At 39.9% G+C, this 18,757-nt stretch overlaps 1 pseudogene; it reads right to left on the reverse strand.

The window, feature by feature from the left end:
• Positions 1-15,495: 15,495 nt before the first annotated feature.
• LOC129644732 (serine/arginine repetitive matrix protein 1-like) lies at positions 15,496-18,386 on the reverse strand (annotated as a pseudogene).
• Positions 18,387-18,757: the final 371 nt, after the last annotated feature.

The following is an 18,757-nucleotide window of genomic DNA, read 5'->3' on the forward strand; positions in this document are numbered from 1 at the left end:
ATGACCACAGGAAAAACCACAGCCTTGACTAGACGGACCTTTGTTGGCACCTAAGTTCAAATCCAACCTGTGCAGTTAGCAGTTGTGGTGTCTTTAGGCATGTTACCACTTAAGTGCTCTGAGCCATCAGGGCAATGGAAGTAACAACAGTATCCACATCACAGGGTGATTTTATTAAGTGAATGGATACATGTAAAGTTTCTGAACATGATAATATGAATAGACACTGTTTTTTTTATTATTATTATTACCATTACCATTATTATTATATTATTACAGACATATCTGTATATGTCTGTTCCAGGGACTCAGTTGAAGTGGTTTTAGCACTTTAATAGAGCCTGGTTTTGAATAATGGTGGATGTGACATTTATATAAAATATCTTCTTACAGAGGATGTTAGAAGCAATCATATATAATTAGTGAACCAAAACAATCTTTTGAAATACAGTCAGGGTATTACCTCATGTCATAGAGTCAGTTTATGGGAATCTAACCAGGGTCACATAAAAGCCAAAGCTTTGAGAATGTAAAAATTACCTCTAATAGGCACGATGTTGATTAAAGGGATACTGACTTAAAACATGTTAACATGTAGTGATCTTGAAAAGGCAGCAGTGAGCTGGGGCTTGAAGTGAGATCTTAGTTCCCAGCAAAGGGACTGGACCTGGGTAACCTAGATAAAAACTAGGAATCCTAGCCACCGTCCACCAGGGGCTGGGGGCTGGAAACAAAATTCCCCTGGCCTTTGCCACTATTGAAAAATGCATTTCTCAAGGAGGCAAAACTGTCAAATCAGGTACAAAGTGTATTATTAGAGACACAGCACAAATGGGAGAGCACACAGAGAAGCAGTTTGCTTATTTAAGACAGAGGCAAGGCAGAGATACACACGTGGAGAGAAAGGGTGCGTGTGTCCCCCTGAATGAGGAGGGACTCAGTAAATAAGCAGTTAAATCATTTATATAGGACAGTTCTTTTGGGCCTTTATTTGCTTTTGGCCAAATATATGTTTGCTTTCCCATGCTTGACCTGCCCTAGGATACCCGCCAACACGCAGGTGCAGTTTTTTTCCAAAATGCATTCCAGCCCAGAGGCATATGGGAGGGCCTTGTCATCATCAGCTACAGAGTGGTACCCCCTCCTTTCTGCCTCCAGAGGAGACTTCCTGCGCTTGTAGGAAGTGTCTCCCTTGCCCCAAGGAGGGGAAATATGTGACCTCTTGATCTTTTGCTCAAAAGGCCTTGGCCCTCTTTGTCTAACTTGCAGCACCCCTATCTCCTGTCTCAGGAAATGCAAACAGGAGGAGAGTTTTAAGTGTGGGACTGAAGCCTATCTATCTCCTGCCTCAGGGGGAGTCCCTCCCTTGCTGGAATCCAGGGAATGTTAAAGGGACTGGGAGGCTCAGATGCCATTTGAGATGTAAAGACTAAAGGCTATACTAGTCCCACTTCTGAGGATTTGCAGTCTCTGTACTGAGAGGAACAATGAAGCTCAAGTAACTGGACTTTTACTCCTCATCTGGATTCATCCTTGTTATAGAGAGTGAGCTGGGGTGACTGGCAAAATCCAGGCCTCCCCAGAAGCTTTGCAATGGGTGCTGTGATCTTGGTGGTTTCAGTCACCACTCTCATTTTGACTGTGGAGATGAGAACTTTGGAAGACAAGGTAAATTATTCTGGCCTCTGTCAGGTCATGGAAAGTTCATGTTCCCTATAATCAATTCAACACCCATTAACAAGATGCTAACATTTTGGATTTATTGATATAGGATTATCTTTGTGCCATCACATTTGTAGATCAGAATTTTTAAAGCATGACATTTTTCCCCCAAACAATTTCAGCAAGTAATAAGTATTTAATTGTTGTAGACTAAACTTCAACTTTAATATCTTGCAAATCACATTGCAATCTTTCAAGCTGCTTAATTTCTACCTTAGATATATCAAGTTTCTAAAGGATTACAGAAATTAACTCATAAGGTACTCACTACTAAGAAGAAGTGTGGTGATGGTATTCAAAGGACACTATTCTTCTGGTGAGTTATGTCTTGAGAGGGTTATTTTCAGTTATGTTCCTTCTAATGAGGGCTTTTTGTTGCTATGAGCAGTCTTTTATTTATTCAGTTTTTATTCTGAGTGGTAGGAAACATAGAAGCACATAACATTCAAAACCAAAAAAAAAAAAAAAAAGGCAAATGTATAGTTAGTATCAGGAGCAGCGTGGTATGCTGGTGAAAAAAGGAATCAATAGCAATTAAAACCAGTCAAACCAAGCAAATAATCAAAAAACTCAATTTTGCAACATGTAGAACAATATTCAGTCATTTATTTTTATTTTTCTTAGGTATTTTGATGCATTAAATATTCAGGCTCTGTTGTTGTTCAGTTACTTAGTCATGTCTGACTTTGCAATTCAGGCTCTGAGTAAAAATAAAATCTCTATATACAACAGAAGACATAGGAATAAATGGCCACCTAATCACAATAAAGATTTAATAGCAAAGAACATCAAGATTATGGCATCCTATACAATCTATTTCACCCACTAATTGCATTAATTCTTCAATTGAGAAACTCAGTTTTACCTACAGCTCATTTAACCTCAGGTTGTGTTTGTGCAGTAACTTTTTAACATTTGCTTGACATTGATCCCAATTTTCAATTTATATCTTTCACAGTGACTCTGTGAGTCATATTCTATATCTTTTTGTATTTTCAGTTTGTATATAGTTGTTATTACCTTAAAAAGAGTAATGATTTCTGAATATCCTTCTTCTTTGGTGTTGACTAGGCCTTCCAAATGAACAGTGATATCTTATTTTTAGTAATAATCTATGTTGTTCTTATAGACACCTTATTATGATGACTAGGTAGACACAAGGGTTTTTCAAAACCAGTTTAAGTGGTGTAGCTGTTGTAATATTTTTTTAACTCCTAACAGAATTATATCTCTTATTTACTTTTAGAAACACCAATAAATAGTCTATAGTGACTTTGTGTATGTTAGTTGCTCAGTTGTGTCTAACTCATTACAACTGCATAGACTGTAGCCCTCTAGGTTCCTCTGTCTATGGAATTCTCCAGGCAAGAATACTTGAGTGAGAAGTTCTCCTCTTCTGGAGGGAATCTTCCCCATCCAGGGATTGAACCTGGGTCCCTGCATTGCAGGCAGATTCTTTACCATTTGTGCCACCAGGGAAACCACTGTGATTATATCTGCAGAATACATATTTTTCACCTTTATTTCAGAGTAGCATAGTTTAAGCATCATATGTCACGCTCACATGTTTTATATTCCTTTCATAATTCACTGAACCTCACTTTAAACATCTGTAAAATAAGAATGTTGTACTCATCTTATAACCAAGTTATTTTAATATTCTATGATCCTGTTTTTACCCTTACTAGATATTAAGTGTTCTTTTTGCATGTTAAATTTTTATTTTGAAAATAAAACCAAATACCTTTAATATATATTTATATACCATCTTTTGATTTAAGACAGATGGCTAAGAATTGTTATTACAACTAAGAATTATTACAGATATATGTGCTTTTATGTTTTTTTATTTTATCCTAACAGAATTTCATGGAATGTCGATTCATTCATCGTCTCTATTAGTTGCCTGATTATCTGATAAAGTGAGTGAAGTCGCTCGGTCATGTCCGACTCTTTGCGACCCCATGGACCGTAGCCTATCAGGCTCTGCAATCCATGGGATTTTCCAGGCAAGAATACTGGAGTGGGCTGCCATTTCCTTCTCCAGGGGATCTTCCCAACTCAGGGATCGAACCCAGGTCTCCTGCATTATAGACAGACGCTTTACTGTCTGAGCCACTAGGGAAACCCCGATTATCTAATAATTAGCCTATAAAATCTATGAGGAAAGTGGTACAACTTTCAAGCCAAATATATGTTTTCAACTTTACCTAAAGTAAAAGTCATAAAAGATAACTGTTCTTTAATGTTTACTGAAGAATCTAATGAATATTTAAATTCATGACTTGAAATAACTTGGGTTAACTGATTTTTATTTTCAAGACATTTCCTTACCCTTTATGAATTGATTTTTATTTCTAAAAATAAAACAAGTGAACATATGCTTTTTGATGAGTTTGAGTTATAGTGCCTAGCAATTAGTTACTCTAGCTGGCCTCAAATTTAATCACCTGGGATCAATTAATTTGAACTTAATTAAAAAAAATCACCATTTAAAGCTAAATAACTTATAGCAACCTGGATGAACCTGGAGAACATTTGACTAAGTGAAATAAGCCAGGCACAGAAAGACAAATACTGTGTGATATTATTTATATGTAGAATCTAAAAAAAGTCAGAGAATAGAATGGGAATTCCAGGGGCTGTGGGCTGGAGAAATTGGTCAAAGAGTATAAATGTTCAGTTACAAAATGAGTAAGTTCTGGAGACCTAATATATAGCATGAAGAATATGGTTAATAATATTGTATTGTAAACCTAAAATTGCCAAGAAAGTAAATTTCAAGTGTTCTCACTAAAAAAAAAAAAAAAGGCAAAACCCCCCACAAAACTGTGAGATGATGCTGTTATTTTGTCTCCAGGTTATGTTTGGCTCTTTGCCACCCCTTGGACTGTAGCCCACCAGGCTCCTATTTTCATTGGATTTTCCAGGCAAGAATACTGGAGTGGGTTGCCATTTCCTTCTCCAAGAGATCTGCCCAACCCAGGGATCAAATCACATCTCCTGCATTGGCAGGTGGATTCTTTACCATTGTGTCACCTGCTGTCCAATACCAAACATCTAGTGGGTGGTAAAGTCAAGATTTGAATCTGAATTCACAATCCATGTTTGTTCTGTATTCAACACCTTGCTGTTCCCAGAGAGAAGGTATCAGTTCTGATATTTAGGATAAATTGTGAATTGCAAGAGATGGGAGATTGACTTCTTTGTCTTTGCTGGCTAACATAAATTGAGCATTAATTGGTAAGACTCAAGAAATCTAGAAACAAGAAAAAAATAGGAAAAATGAGTTTTGTTTAGATCATGAGTTTTTCATTGGCACACACTCAGGAAAAATTAAGGAAACTCTAGTATAAACCAACTGTGAATAGTTTTCTATAGCATATATAGATATATAGTAAAATATATCATATTTTACACCCGTTGAAATAGATATTAATGATACTTTGTGTATAACTGTCAAACAGGACCTATAATTTTGAGTTGAGGATGGACAGAAAATTTACTTTATTAGAGGAAACTTCGTAAGGCTCAGAATTGCAACAGTGGGCCTAGGTCTACCGGAATATGAGCTAAGGAAGAACAGTCATATAAGCAACATGCTAATCTTACCTTATCCCCTCTAATCCTTTCTCTTTCACCATGGGATATATAATGCTTAAAATTCTATCAGATAACTTTTAAGGAAGGTAAATTTTGCCAAAATTCTCCCAAGGACAACAAGAAATTTCATGAGAGATAGCCTAGGTATTTGGAAGAAGAAAATTTCAAAGGATAATCTAGAAGGAACACCCACCCCCCACCCCCACCCCAAAAAATAAAGAAAGAAAGAAGAAATCCTCCCTTTATAGAACATTTCTCTAAGGTGCGATGTTGCTTTATGAGCTTCAGAGGTGGCCACTATTGGTAAAGAATTCACCTGCTAATGCAGGAGTCACAAGAGATGTGAGTTCAATCCCAGGGTCAGGAAGATTCCTCTGGAGAAGGAAATGATAACCTACGCCAGTACTCATGCCTGGAAAATCCCATGGACAGAAGAGTTACCTGGAGAATTCCATGGACAGAACAGCCTGGCAGGTTACAGTCTATGAGGTCACAAAGACATTACTGAGTGCCTGAACACGTGAATACAGTGGTGCCTAACATAAAGTCTAGATTCTCTGTGCTGAGAGTGGTTGGATTATTACTAGAGGGAAGATGGTTTGAACAGCAGAGGTCACATAAATGAATTTAAATAAATGGTGCTAATAATAAAATAATATTTGAAAAGAAAGTTGTGAGTCTGGTTCAGTTCAGTTCAGTTGTTCAGTCATGTCCAATTACTTGCAACTCCATGTACTGCAGCACGACAGCCTTCCCTGTCCTTCACCAATCCCAGAGCTTGCTCAGATTCATGGCTGGTGATGCCATCCAGCCATCTCATCCTCTGTCATCCTCTTGTCCTCCTGCCTTCAATCTTTCCCAGCATCAGGCTCTTTTCCAATGACTTAGCTCTTCTCATCAGGTGGCCAAAGTATTGGAGTTTCAGCTTCCAATGAATATTCAGGACTGGTTTCCTTTAGGATGGATTCGTTGGATCTCCTTGCTATCCAGATCAGATCAGATCAGTTGCTCAGTTGTGTCTGACTCTTTGCAACCCCATGAATCGCAGCACGCCAGGCCTCCCTGTCCATCACCAACTCCTGGAGTTCACTCAGACTCACGTCCCTCGAGTCAGTGATGCCATCCAGTCATCTCATCCTCTGTCGTCCCCTTCTCCTCCTGCCCCCAATCCCTCCCAGCATCAGAGTCTTTTCCAATGAGTCAACTCTTCTCAGGAGGTGGCCAAAGTACTGGAGTTTCAGCATTAGCATCATTCCTTCCAAAGAAATCCCAGGGCTGATCTCCTTCAGAATGGACTGGTTGGATCTCCTTGCAGTCCAACAGACTCTCAAGAGTCTTCTCAAACACCACAGTTCAAAAGCATCAATTCTTTGGCACTCAGCCTTCTTCACAGTCCAACTCTCACATCCATACATGACCACAGGAAAATCCATAGCCTTGACTAGACGAACCTTTGTTGGCAAAGTAATGTCTCTGCTTTTGAATATGCTATCTAGTTTGGTCATAACTTTCCTTCCAAGGAGTAAGTGTCTTTTAATTTCATGGCTGCAGTCACCATCTGCAGTGATTTTGGAGCCCCCCAAAATAAAGTCTGACACTGTTTCCACTGTTTCCCCATCTATTTCCCATGAAGTGGTGGGACCGGATGCCATGATCTTCGTTTTCTGAATGTTGAGCTTTAAGCCAACTTTTCACTCTCCACTTTCACTTTCATCAAGAGGCTTTTGAGTTCCTCTTCACTTTCTGCCATAAGGGTGGTGTCATCTGCATATCTGAGGTTATTGATATTTCTCCTGGCAATCTTGATTCCAGCCTGTGTTTCTTCCAGTCCAGCGTTTCTCATGATGTACTCTGCATATAAGTTAAATAAACAGGGGCTATCCAAGGGACTCTCAAAAGTCTTCTCCAACACCACAGTTCAAAAGCATCAATTCTTCAGCACTCAGCTTTCCTTGCAGTCCAACTCTCACATCCATACATGACTACTGGAAAAGCCATAGCTTTGACTAGATGGACCTTTGTTGGGAAAGTATTGTCTCTGCTTTTTAATATGCAGTCTAAGTTGGTCAAAGTTTTTCTTTCAAGGAGCAAGTGTCTTTTAATTTCATGGCTGAAGTCACCATCTGCAGTGATTTTGGAGCCCCCCACAATAAAATCTGTCACCATTTCCACTGTTTCCCCATCTATCTGCATGGGACCAGATGCCATGATCTTAGTTTTCTGAATGTTGACTTTTAAGCCAACTTTTTCACTCTCCTGTTTCAGTTTCATCAGGAGGCTTTTTAGTTCTTCTTCACTTTCTGTCTAAGGGTGGTGTCATCTGCATTATCTGAGGTTATTGATATTTATTCCAGCAATCTTGATCCCAGCTTGTGCTTCATCCAGTCTGACATTTTGCATGATGTACTAAGCAGGATGACAATTTACAGCCTTGAAGTACTCCTTTCCCTATTTGGAACCAGTCTGTTTTTCCATGTCCAATTCTAACTGTTGCTTCCTGACCTGCATACAGATTTCTCAGGATGCAGGTCTGGTGGTATGGTATTCCTATCTCTTTCAGAATTTTCCACAGTTTGTTGTGATCCTGACAGTAAAAGGGTTTGAATAGTCAATAAAGCAGAAGTAGATATTTTTCTGGAACTCTCTTGCTTTTTTGATGATCCAGCAGATGTTGGTAATTTGATCTCTGGTTCCTCTCCCTTTCCTAAATCCAACTTGAACATCTGGAAGTTCATGGTTCATGTTCTGCTGAAGCCTGGCTTGGAGAATTTTGAGCATTACTTTGCTAGCATGTGAAATGAGTGCAATTGTGTGGTGGTTTGAACATTCATTGGCACTGCCTTTCTTTGGGATATGAATGAAAACTGACCTTTTCCAGTCCTGTGGCCACTGCTGAGTTTTCCAAATTTGCTGGCATATTGAGTGCAGCACTTTCACAGCATCATCTTTGAGAATTTGAAATAGCTCAACTGGAATTCCATCATCTCCACTAGCTTTGTTCATAGTGATGCTTCCTAAAGCCCACTGGACTTCACATTCCAGCATGTCTGGTTCTAGGTGAGTGATCACACCCTCATGATTATCTTGGTCATGAAGTTCTTCTTTTTATATATAGTTATTCTGTGTATTCTTGCCACCTCTTCTTAATATCTTCTGTTTCTGTGAGTGTGGAGAAAATCTATTTGATATTCTCAAGATTCAAGAACCTCTAGTAATCCACGATGCACATACACACCTTTTTTTGTGCAAAACAGCTTCAGGGGAACGTCTGTTCACCAGGGGGCGAGTCACTATTGTTTACCTTTTAGGAAATGTCTAAAGTAATTTTGAGAACTCTCTCATTTACTCTGTCTTCCTTGTTGTCTCACTGATCATTTGGTTATCTTTCAAGACTACTTTTGGTCTCTTCTAATTTTATCTTGGAGCTCTAAGAGCTGAAGTTGGATGGGAGTTAATATTGTGTCATTTAGAAGCCAACAGGAACCATTTTAAGATTGGAATAAAACTCTTCAAACTTTCCATATTTAAAAGCCTAAATTCTTTGTTCTGTGAAGCTTGATGTTTCTGTTGAGGTAGAAACTTCTGCAAATAGGATAAGCACGACATAGTTTTCCATGATTTACATGCTTTGGATGGTTGCAGTCCATTGTTTATTTGCTGAGGATCTTTTAGACCTTACTTAGAACAATTCTCATTAAAATCGATGCCAAAGCAGTAATACTTAAGGACACTTAGAAAGAATCCTTTACTACTGTCTAATGCTTCTCAAAGAAAAAAAAATCTCATTACCAAAAATCCTTTATTTTCAGTTAATAAAGAGTATAGATTTTTGAAACTGTATAACATAATCCTTGGTGTACAGAAGGTACTACTGGAGACATTTTGCCTTTGTCAACATGAAAAAGGAGATTTCTCTCTCTCTCTCTCCACACACACACACACACACACACTCACACACACGTACATCCTTATTATAATTTCAGGACATGTGGCAAATGTAAAAATGAATGTAAAACCTGAGCTTTCTCAGCCAGTTGATTTTTAATACTTCAACCTGAAGAAAACAGAGGCTGTGTATCAATAATAGAAAACATGATTTTCTACGTGCCTTGCAAGGCACAGCCTTTGTAAGGCAAATGCCTTATAGGGATCAGAGTTAAGCAACATAATGGAGAACAGCAGCTGATGTGGTTTCTGAGGCATGTCATAAATCGTGTTCTATTTCACCCTGAAAATGTCTCTGCTGGCAATCACCTCTGCATTCAGGGGTCAAGTGGAATACTCATCTCCTATTAAATCCAATGCAAACTACAAAGCAAAGCTTAGTGGCTGTGTTGTGGTTTATTTCTCAAGGGACTCTGGTAATTACAAGTGAAAAAGCTCTGGACGTCTCTCATGATAGACGGTTTTGTAAAGAATATACCAATGCACATGTGTTGCTTAGCAACATGGCTTTCATAAGGAAAAGCCAATGGTTGAGTCTTTCAGAAAGTCATCACTGTAAGTGTACTGTATCCCAATGCCTTCAGTGAAAAGTTGAGAAAATTGAAAAAAAAAAAAAAAAAAAAAGTACAAACACTTTTGACTCCACCATTGATGCTAAACTAGTAATGCTTATGTGTAAGTTCCAATATTTATTTACTCATGGAAGAAATCACATGTTTTGGAACATCTGCTACAAGCTAAGCATCCTAAGCATCCTACTGTGATGTCAATATTTTACCCTGTCAGAACAGCATCCACAATCTCTTAAAGAAGTAGATGATTACAAGTAAAATGATTACCTTATCATAGTATTCCCATATTTGTTAATGGCCATAAAATTAGAAAGAGGAGCAATACTGTAGGGACTATTATATAAAACGTTTTGTCTAGGTAGCCTTCTCTAATTACATTAAGTCCAAAGCAGTAAATAAGAATGGAAATGTGAACGTGAAGTTGCTCAGTAATCTCCGACTCTTTGCGGCCCCATGGACTGTAGCCTAACAGGCTCCTCTGTCCATGGGATTTTCCAGGTAATAGTACTGGAGTTGATTGCCATTTCCTTCTCCAAGGGATCTTCCCAACCCAGGGATGGAACCTGGGTCTCCCGCATCGTAGACAGATGCTTTACCGTCTGAGCCACCAGGGAAGTCCAATAAGAATGGGAGATCTAGTATATAATAAAAAACCCGAGCTGGATGTTGTTTTAGATTTTTAACGAAGTATGTACTCAAATCAGTTCAGTTAAGTTGCTCAGTCATGTCCGACTCTTTGTGACCTCATGAATTGCAGGAAGCCAGGCCTCCCTGTCCATCACCATTTCCCAGAGTTCACTCAAACTCACATGCATCGAGTCAGTGATACCATCCAGCCATCTCATCCGCTGTCATCCCCTTCTCCTCCTGCCCCCAATCCCTCCCAGCATCAGTCTTTTCCAATGAGTCAACTCTTCTCAGGAGGTGGCCAAAGTACTGGAGTTTTAGCTTTAGCATCAGTCCTTCCAAAGAAATCCCAGGGCTGATCTCCTTCAGAATGGACTGGTTGGATCTCCTTGCAGTCCAACAGACTCTCAAGAGTCTTCTCAAACACCACAGTTCAAAAGCATCAATTCTTCAGTGCTCAGCTTTCTCCACAGTCCAACTCTCACATCCATACATGACCACTGGAAAAACCATAGCCTTGACTAGACGGACCTTTGTTGGCAAAGTAATGTCTCTGATTTTCAATATGCTATCTAGGTTGGTCATAACTTTTCTTCCAAGGAATAATCATCTTTTAATTTCATGGCTGCAGTCACCATCTGCAGTGATTTTGGAGCCCCCCAAAATAAAGTCTGACGCTGTTTCCACTGTTTTCCCATCTATTTCCCATGAAGTGATGGGACCAGATGCCATGATCTTTGTTTTCTGAATGTTGAGCTTTAAGCCAAATTTTCCACTCTCCTCTTTCACTCTCATCAAGAGGCATTTTAGTTCCTCTTCACTTTTTGCCTTAAGGGTAGTGTCATCTGCATATCTGAGGTTAATGATATTTCTCCTGTCAATCTTGAGTCCAGCTTGTTTCCACCAGCCTGGTGTTTCTCATGATGTACTCTGCATATAAGTTAAATTGGCAGAGTGACAATATACAGCCTTGACGTACTCCTTTTCCTCTTTGTAACCAGTCTGTTGTTCCATGTCCAGTTCTAACTGTTGCTTCCTGACCTGCATATAGGTTTCTCAAGAGGCAGGTCAGGTGGTCTGGTATTCCCATCTCTTTCAGAATTTTCCACCGTTTATTGTCATCCACACAAAGGCTTTGGGATAGTCAATAAAGCAGAAATAGATGTTTTTTTCTGGAATTCTCTTGCTTTTTCAATGATCCAGTGGATGTAGGCTATTTGATCTCTGGTTCCTCTGCCTTTTCTAAAACCAACTTGAACATCTGGAAGTTCACAGTTCATGTATTGCTGAAGCCTGGCTTGGAGAACTTTGAGCATTACTTTACTAGCGTGTGAGATGAGTGCAATTGTGCAGTAGTTTGATCATTCTTTGGCATTGCCTTTCTTTGGGATTGGAATGAAAACTGACCTTTTCTAGTCCTGTGGCCACTGCTGAGTTTTCCAAATTTGCTGGCATACTGAGTGCAGCACTTTCACAGCATCATCTTTCAGGATTTGAAAGAGCTCAACTGGAATTCCATCACCTCCACTAGCTTTGTTCATAGTGATGCTTTCTAAGGCCTACTTGACTTCACATTCCAGGATGTCTGGCTCTAGGTGAGTGATCACACCATCATGATTATCTTCCTTGTGAAGATCTTTTTTGTATAGTTCTTCTGTGTATTCTTTCCATCTCTTCTTAATATCTTCTGCTTCTGTTAGGTCCATACCATTTCTGTCCTTTATCAAGCCCATCTTTGCATGAAATGTTCCTTTGGTATCTCTAATTTTCTTGAAGAGATCTCTAGTCTTTCCCATTCTGCTTGTTTCCTCTGTTTCTTTGCATTGATCGCTGAGGAAGGCTTTCTTATCTCTTCTTGCTATTCTTTGGAACTCTGCATTCAGATGCTTATATCTTTCTTTTTCTCCTTTGCTTTTCACCTCTTTTCTTTTCACAGCTATTTATAAGGCCTCCCCAGACAGCCATTTTGCATTTTTGCATTTCTTTTCCTTGGGGATGGTCTTGATCCCTGTCTCCTGTACAATGTCACAAACCTCAGTCCATAGTTCATCAGGCACTCTGTCTATCAGATCTAGTCCCTTAAATCTATTTCTCACTTCCACTGTATAATCATAAGGGATTTGATTTAGGTCATACCTGAATGGTCTAGTGGTTTTCCCTACTTTCTTCATTTTAAGTCTGAATTTGGCAATAAGGAGCTCATGATCTGAGCCACAGTCAGCTTCTGGTCTTGTTTTTGCTGGTTATATAGAGCTTCTCCATCTTTGGCTGCAAAGAATATAATCAGTCTGATTTCGCTGTTGACCATCTGGTGATGTCCATGTGTAGAGTCTTCTCGTGTGTTGTTGGAAGATGGTATTTGCTATGATCAGTGCGTTCTTTTGGCAAAATTATATTAGCCTTTGCCCTGCTTCATTCTGTATTCCAAGGCCAAATTTGCCTGTTACTCCAGGTGTTTCTTGACTTCCTACTTTTGCATTCCAGTCCCCTATAATGAAAAGGACATCTTTTTTGGGTGTTAGTTCTAAAAGGTCTTGTAGGTCTTCATAGAACCGTTCAACTTCAGCTTCTTCAGATTTACTGGTTAGGGCATAGACTTCGATTACTGTGATATTGAATGGTTTTCCTTGGAAACAAACAGAGATCATTCTGTCATTTCTGAGAATGCATCCAAGTACTGCATTTTGGACTCTTTTGTTGACCATAATGGCTACTCCATTCCTTCTAAGGGATTCCTGCCCATAGTAGTAGATACAATGGTCATCTGAGTTAAATTCACCCATTCCAGTCCATTTTAGTTTGCTGATTCCTAGAATGTTGACATTCACTCTTGCCATCTCTTGTTTGACCACTTCCAATTTGCCTTGATTCATGGACCTGACATTCCAGGTTCCTATGCAATACTGCTCTTTACAGCATCAGACCTTGCTTCCATCACCAGTCACATCCACAACTGGGTATTATTTTTGCTTTGGCTCCATCCCTTCATTCTTTCTGGAGTTATTTCTCCACTGATTTCCAGTAACATATTAGGCACCTACTGACCTGGGGAGTTCCTTTTTCAGTATCCTATCATTTTGCCTTTTCATACTGTTCATGGGGTTCTCAAGGCAAGAATACTGAAGTGGTGTGCCATTCCCTTCTCCAGTGGACCACATTCTGTCAGACCTCTCCACCATGACCCGCCCATCTTGGGTGGGCCCACAGGGCATAAAGTGATTGTTATAAGTAGCAATCTCATGGAGTAGAGGAACACTTCTGAAGACTTCTTACGCATTCTTCTATGTGTAAGAACACACATAGAAGCAGTCAAGCATTCCAAAATGTGAAAACAATAGAGCAATATCTCAAACAAAAGCAAATGCATATAAAAGTATTGGATGAGAGGAAATTGATAAATAATTTGGAGTTTGGAAAGAAACAAATTAGAAAAAGAAGGTTGGAACCAAATCATAGATTATTATGTGGAAGAACTGTACTGAAAAGATGAGTTTGGATTCAGACAGAGCTAAGGTTACCAGCTTCAAAAATTATTAGCTGGGTGTTGTTTGGTATGTTATTTGTTTTCCCTGATTTCTAGTGCCAACTACACAGAGTTGTGAGAATTAAGTAAGCTATCTTGTGCAAAGGCGAGACCTCATATTTAAATAGCAACAAGAGACAGGCAGTTTATATAAATGAGCACAAGAGAGTCTCACATAAGGATTCAGTACATCATATTTCAAATAGTATCTTAGGTTATATTTTTATTTTTTCATGAACACAGTTGGCCAGTATGGTTAGTGTATTCAGTATGTAATAGTCTTTCAGAAAGAAATATGTTCTTTCCTTCATATTTTTAAAAACATAGAGACCTCAATATTTTTTTCACTTTTGCTAGAGACTAGAGTTCAAAAAATATTATTTCACCACTTTTAAAATTTTACATTATGACAAAAACAGTGAAAATACATTAACAACTTGTAACCACATTAATTGGAGAAGGAAATGGAAACCCACTCCAGTATTCTTGCCTGGAGAATCCCAGGGACGGGGGAGCCTGGTGGGCTGCTGTCTCTGGGGTCGCACAGAGTCGGACACAACTGAAGCGACTTAGCAGTAGCAGCAACCACATTAGTTCTCAGATTGAAAGAAAGTGGTGAACTGCAGGACCATATCCCAGGATAAAAGGAAATATATATATTTTTTAATTTAGAAATTTATTCTGTTTAATCCACAAGCTTTATATAGCTTTAGTTAAAAAAAAAAAAAAACAAAAAAAAAAAAAACAGAAACAAAAACAAAACAAAAACAGTGAAAGCAAGACACTATTTCAAAGTCTGGGCCCTTCCAGCTTTCCAAATACAAGAGCTCTGAAAGTTGTATATACCGACTGGAACAAGACAAAATTATGAATGGAGCCATGACATTTCATAAAACAAAATTTTATGTAACTGAAGGATCCTTCCTGGGGCTAATTAATTGCCTTTACAAAAAAAAAGAGAAAAGAATGAAATTCCAGTGTTCCAAATCAACTTGTTACATATCTATATAAACCCACAGTGTCCTGGCAAACAACATGCTTTCATTTTCTGTCTCATCTTAGAGATCGAATCCTGATTCATTTCAGCAGAGACTCCACAGGCAACAGGAAAGATTGTGGCATTAAAATATTCATTTATACTTTTGTGGTAGTTCAACAGTGGTCTTATTTCTGGGAAAGCTTGCAAACCATTAAGGTTGAAAGCATCATAACTTAAATGAGTGCTAAGACTCAAATGAGAAAAAGGAAAAAGGAAAGAAAAAGTAGAAAGAAAAACCTCTGGGAATAGCCAGGGGTATTTAAAGGAACCATAAGAATGCCAACAATATTTAAAAAGGGGATTTTTCTTTTTTGGCTTAAAATACTTCACTCTAAATGAATTTATGTCAGCTGTCAATGAAAGAATGTGACTAATACACTGTGGACACCTTTTGCAATGTAAATCCATGCCCTTTTTTTTACATGGTGAACTTCAACCTAGCAGTTTTACAACAAATGTTATAGTCTAAAGGTCAAACACATTTTAGCAATTTTGAAATTGAATTGCGTACAAACCAAATACAATTTACATCGTAACAAACATTTCCACCTAAGACAATGGGGACACTTGAGCCTTCCGCATTGATCTCAGGGCCTTTTCACGCAGATGCTTTTCTAAGTCATCAAGGTTATCTTCAGCCTCACTTTCAGTCTCCTTCTTAGGCTCTGGCTCTGCCTCTGGTTCTTCCTGTGCTGATGTGGTTGTGGGGGCAGCTACAGCTGCAGGGGTTATAGCAGCTGCAGCAGCGGCAGCCACAGCCTTCTCATTCTTGTGTTTTTTGTGCTTCTGTGCTTCTTATCATTTTTGTGTTTCTTGTCCTTCTTTTTCTTCTTTGTCTTTCCACCTCCTTCTGGGTCTGAATTCCTTGCCGGTGATGGGCTTGTTGTTGGGCTTTTAGCCTTTTTAAACGGCACCGCTGGTGACCAGTTGGTGGAGGGTGACTGAGACTGGACAGGTGACGGAAGTGCTGGGGGTTTTCTAGCTGCTGGCTCAGGAGATCCCGAGACAGATCGGGAAGATGAGACCCTCCTTACCGACTGAGGGCTTGGTGAGGCAGCTTTTTTTGTCTTTTTGGGTTCCGAAGTCCTGGAGACTCTCCTAATGGGCCTAGAACTTGGAGATGGGGACTTTGGGGTGACGATGATGCTCCTCTTTGAACAGGTGGAGGACTTGAGGTCTGAGGAGCGCTAGGCCGTGGTAAGGGCAAATGCTGTTTGTTTGGCTGTGGTGACCGGGCCTCCCGGGCAGATCGGCTCAGGGAAGACCCTTTCCTATGCTTTGATGACAATGAAGGTGAATGTCTCTTGGTGAACTGGGGAGCTTCTTTGTTTGGGAGGTGGTGAATGGGAGACCTGACGCTTTGGTGTTGGAGATGGTGATGCCCTTCATTTAGGAGGGGGAGGAGGCAAAGCTGTTCTTCTCTTTGGAGGTGGAGAAGGAGAGTATCTCCTCTGTATTGGAGGAGAGTATCTTCTTGGGGAAGGTGAGCAAGATGTGGAGGAGGAGACGGAGGCCTTCGTCGTGTTGGTGGTGTGGAAGACCTGCGTTGATGAGGCAGAGGAGCAGGAGGAGAACGTCGCCTTCTGGCGGGAAATGGGGAGGGACTTCTCCTCCGTCTATCATGAGAGGAACCCTCTTTCTGGCGCTTTCAAGGTGATGGAGAGGCACTCCAGGAAGGGGAATGTCTCTATCACCTGCCTACCTCACCATTCTTCACATGGGACCTTTTGGGTCATTCATTTTCTGAGGAAGAAGAGGAGCCAGAATCAGATGAAGACTGCTGGTTCTGTCGTATATATTGGCGTCTCTGCTGCACAGAATCTGTTGCAGCCATTTTGCCACCTTTATCTTCTTCTGATTCAGATAACTCTACTTTCCGAGGCTTCGGTGCTGGTGAAGGGGATTCTCTTTTCTCAGTACCTTTATGTTTTGTCACTTTACCTGAAGTTCTCCCTGGAGAGACAGAAACATGACTTTTCCTTGTACGGTTTGACTGCTGGGGTGTTGGGGATTGACGAATTTTGGCCGCGGAGTAGCTGGAGGTGATGGCCTATGCCTTCTCCTCAGAGGACTTGCTGAAGGAGATAACCTACGAATTTTTCGAGGAGGGCTAGATGTCCTCTTCAGAGGCTTCTTTGGTGGTGACCCGGAATGAGATGAAGAAGATGATGAACTAATCCCAGACAAGGATGCTGATGAACGCCTTCTTTGTCTCACTGGAGATCTACTCCTTCTATGTCTTGGTGGAGGAGTCATTCATCTCAGTGGGGTTCTTCTTCGAGGAGATGGCCGTCTTCTTGGGCTTGGCCGCCTTCTAGGTGAGTATGATCTTGATCAAGATCTATGGCGCCTTCTTGGTCTAGTATGAGAAGGAGAGTGAGAACGTGTCCGGGATCCTGACTTGGAACGTGACTGAGATCTTGGTCAGGTCTTTTCCTTTTCCTTTTTGGAGTTTTTCTCCGGAGAAGGTTCTTTAGGCTCTAGTACTGGTTCAGTCTTGGGAACTTTCAGGATGTCACTAGTAGAAGTGGCCTCTTGTACTGAAGATTCTTTTACTTTCACCCATGGCTCTGGGAGCTCTGGAGTTTTTTCCTTCTTCTCTGGAGCAGGGGAAGGACTCCGGCTTTTGGTTCTGTGACGGGGAGATCAAGAATGACTGTGCTTTCTCTCTCTCCTGACAGGGGAAGATCGTCTTCTAGGGGAGGGAGATCTGGATTTGCATCTTCTTGGGCTTCGAGACCGCTCCCTTTTTTCTCTGCTGCTTTTTCTTCTTTATCCCTCTTATCCTTGTCTTCATCTTGCTTTTTCATAGATGCCAACTTTTCTTGTTCAATCTGTCTCTGTTTTATTTCTTCCTTCTTCAGTTCTAGGAAAGCAGAAGGGATTCCAGCGATGTTTTCTTGTGCATTTAACAGTAGGGGCCTCAGTTCTCCCGTAAATTCTCTAGCATTTTTTCCATTCAGAAACTCGGTCAGGTTGATTTGCATCATTTTCGAATCTGGATTTACTTCCAGCTGGCTAAATATAAACTCAATCACATCATCTTCAAACCCAAGGATTTCCGTTACTCGTTTTGTTATCCAAGGCTTTATAACCTCCAAATTTACTTTGCTCATGTCCACCTTTTTTTCTAGGCATTCTGCAAATTTCAGCTGCTTCAGTAGCTTCTCCTGTTTGTTGCTGAACCGATTATCTTGTTCTGCACTTGTTCTGCGGAAGAATCCCGCGTCCATCTTGCTGCCTCACTCGGAGATCGCTCCCTATCCCCAAAAGGAAATATTTTGACAGTTTTAGTAGATTGTCCTTTAGGAGTCAGGTTAAGACTTACAAGATTTAAAAAATAATCAGAGTACCAATATATCTTTCGATCTCTTCCTTTAAAAATTTTGAAAACCTGTTCAATTAAGAAAAAAAAAAAGAACACTGGGGCAATTGATATATGTCATTTGAATAAAATCTGAAAGAATCCTTAGCCTTCAGACATTCTCTATAACTACTTACTGAACAAATGAATGATAACTGAATGATTCATTGATTGAATAGATGAATGCAGGGCCAATTTGACCCACTGTTTTTGAATTCTGAAGTGAAGTATGTATCATATATGCCAGCAAATAGTTCTCAGTAAATCTTTATTCTTGTTGTTGGCCAACCACTGAACAGCTTTAAGGAGAAGGATGATGTTATCTGAACTGATTTAAGAAGGAAATTCTGTTTTGTCAATTA

The sequence above is a fragment of the Bubalus kerabau genome, chromosome 2 (assembly GCF_029407905.1).
Source record: "Bubalus kerabau isolate K-KA32 ecotype Philippines breed swamp buffalo chromosome 2, PCC_UOA_SB_1v2, whole genome shotgun sequence".
Lineage (NCBI taxonomy): Eukaryota > Metazoa > Chordata > Mammalia > Artiodactyla > Bovidae > Bubalus > Bubalus kerabau.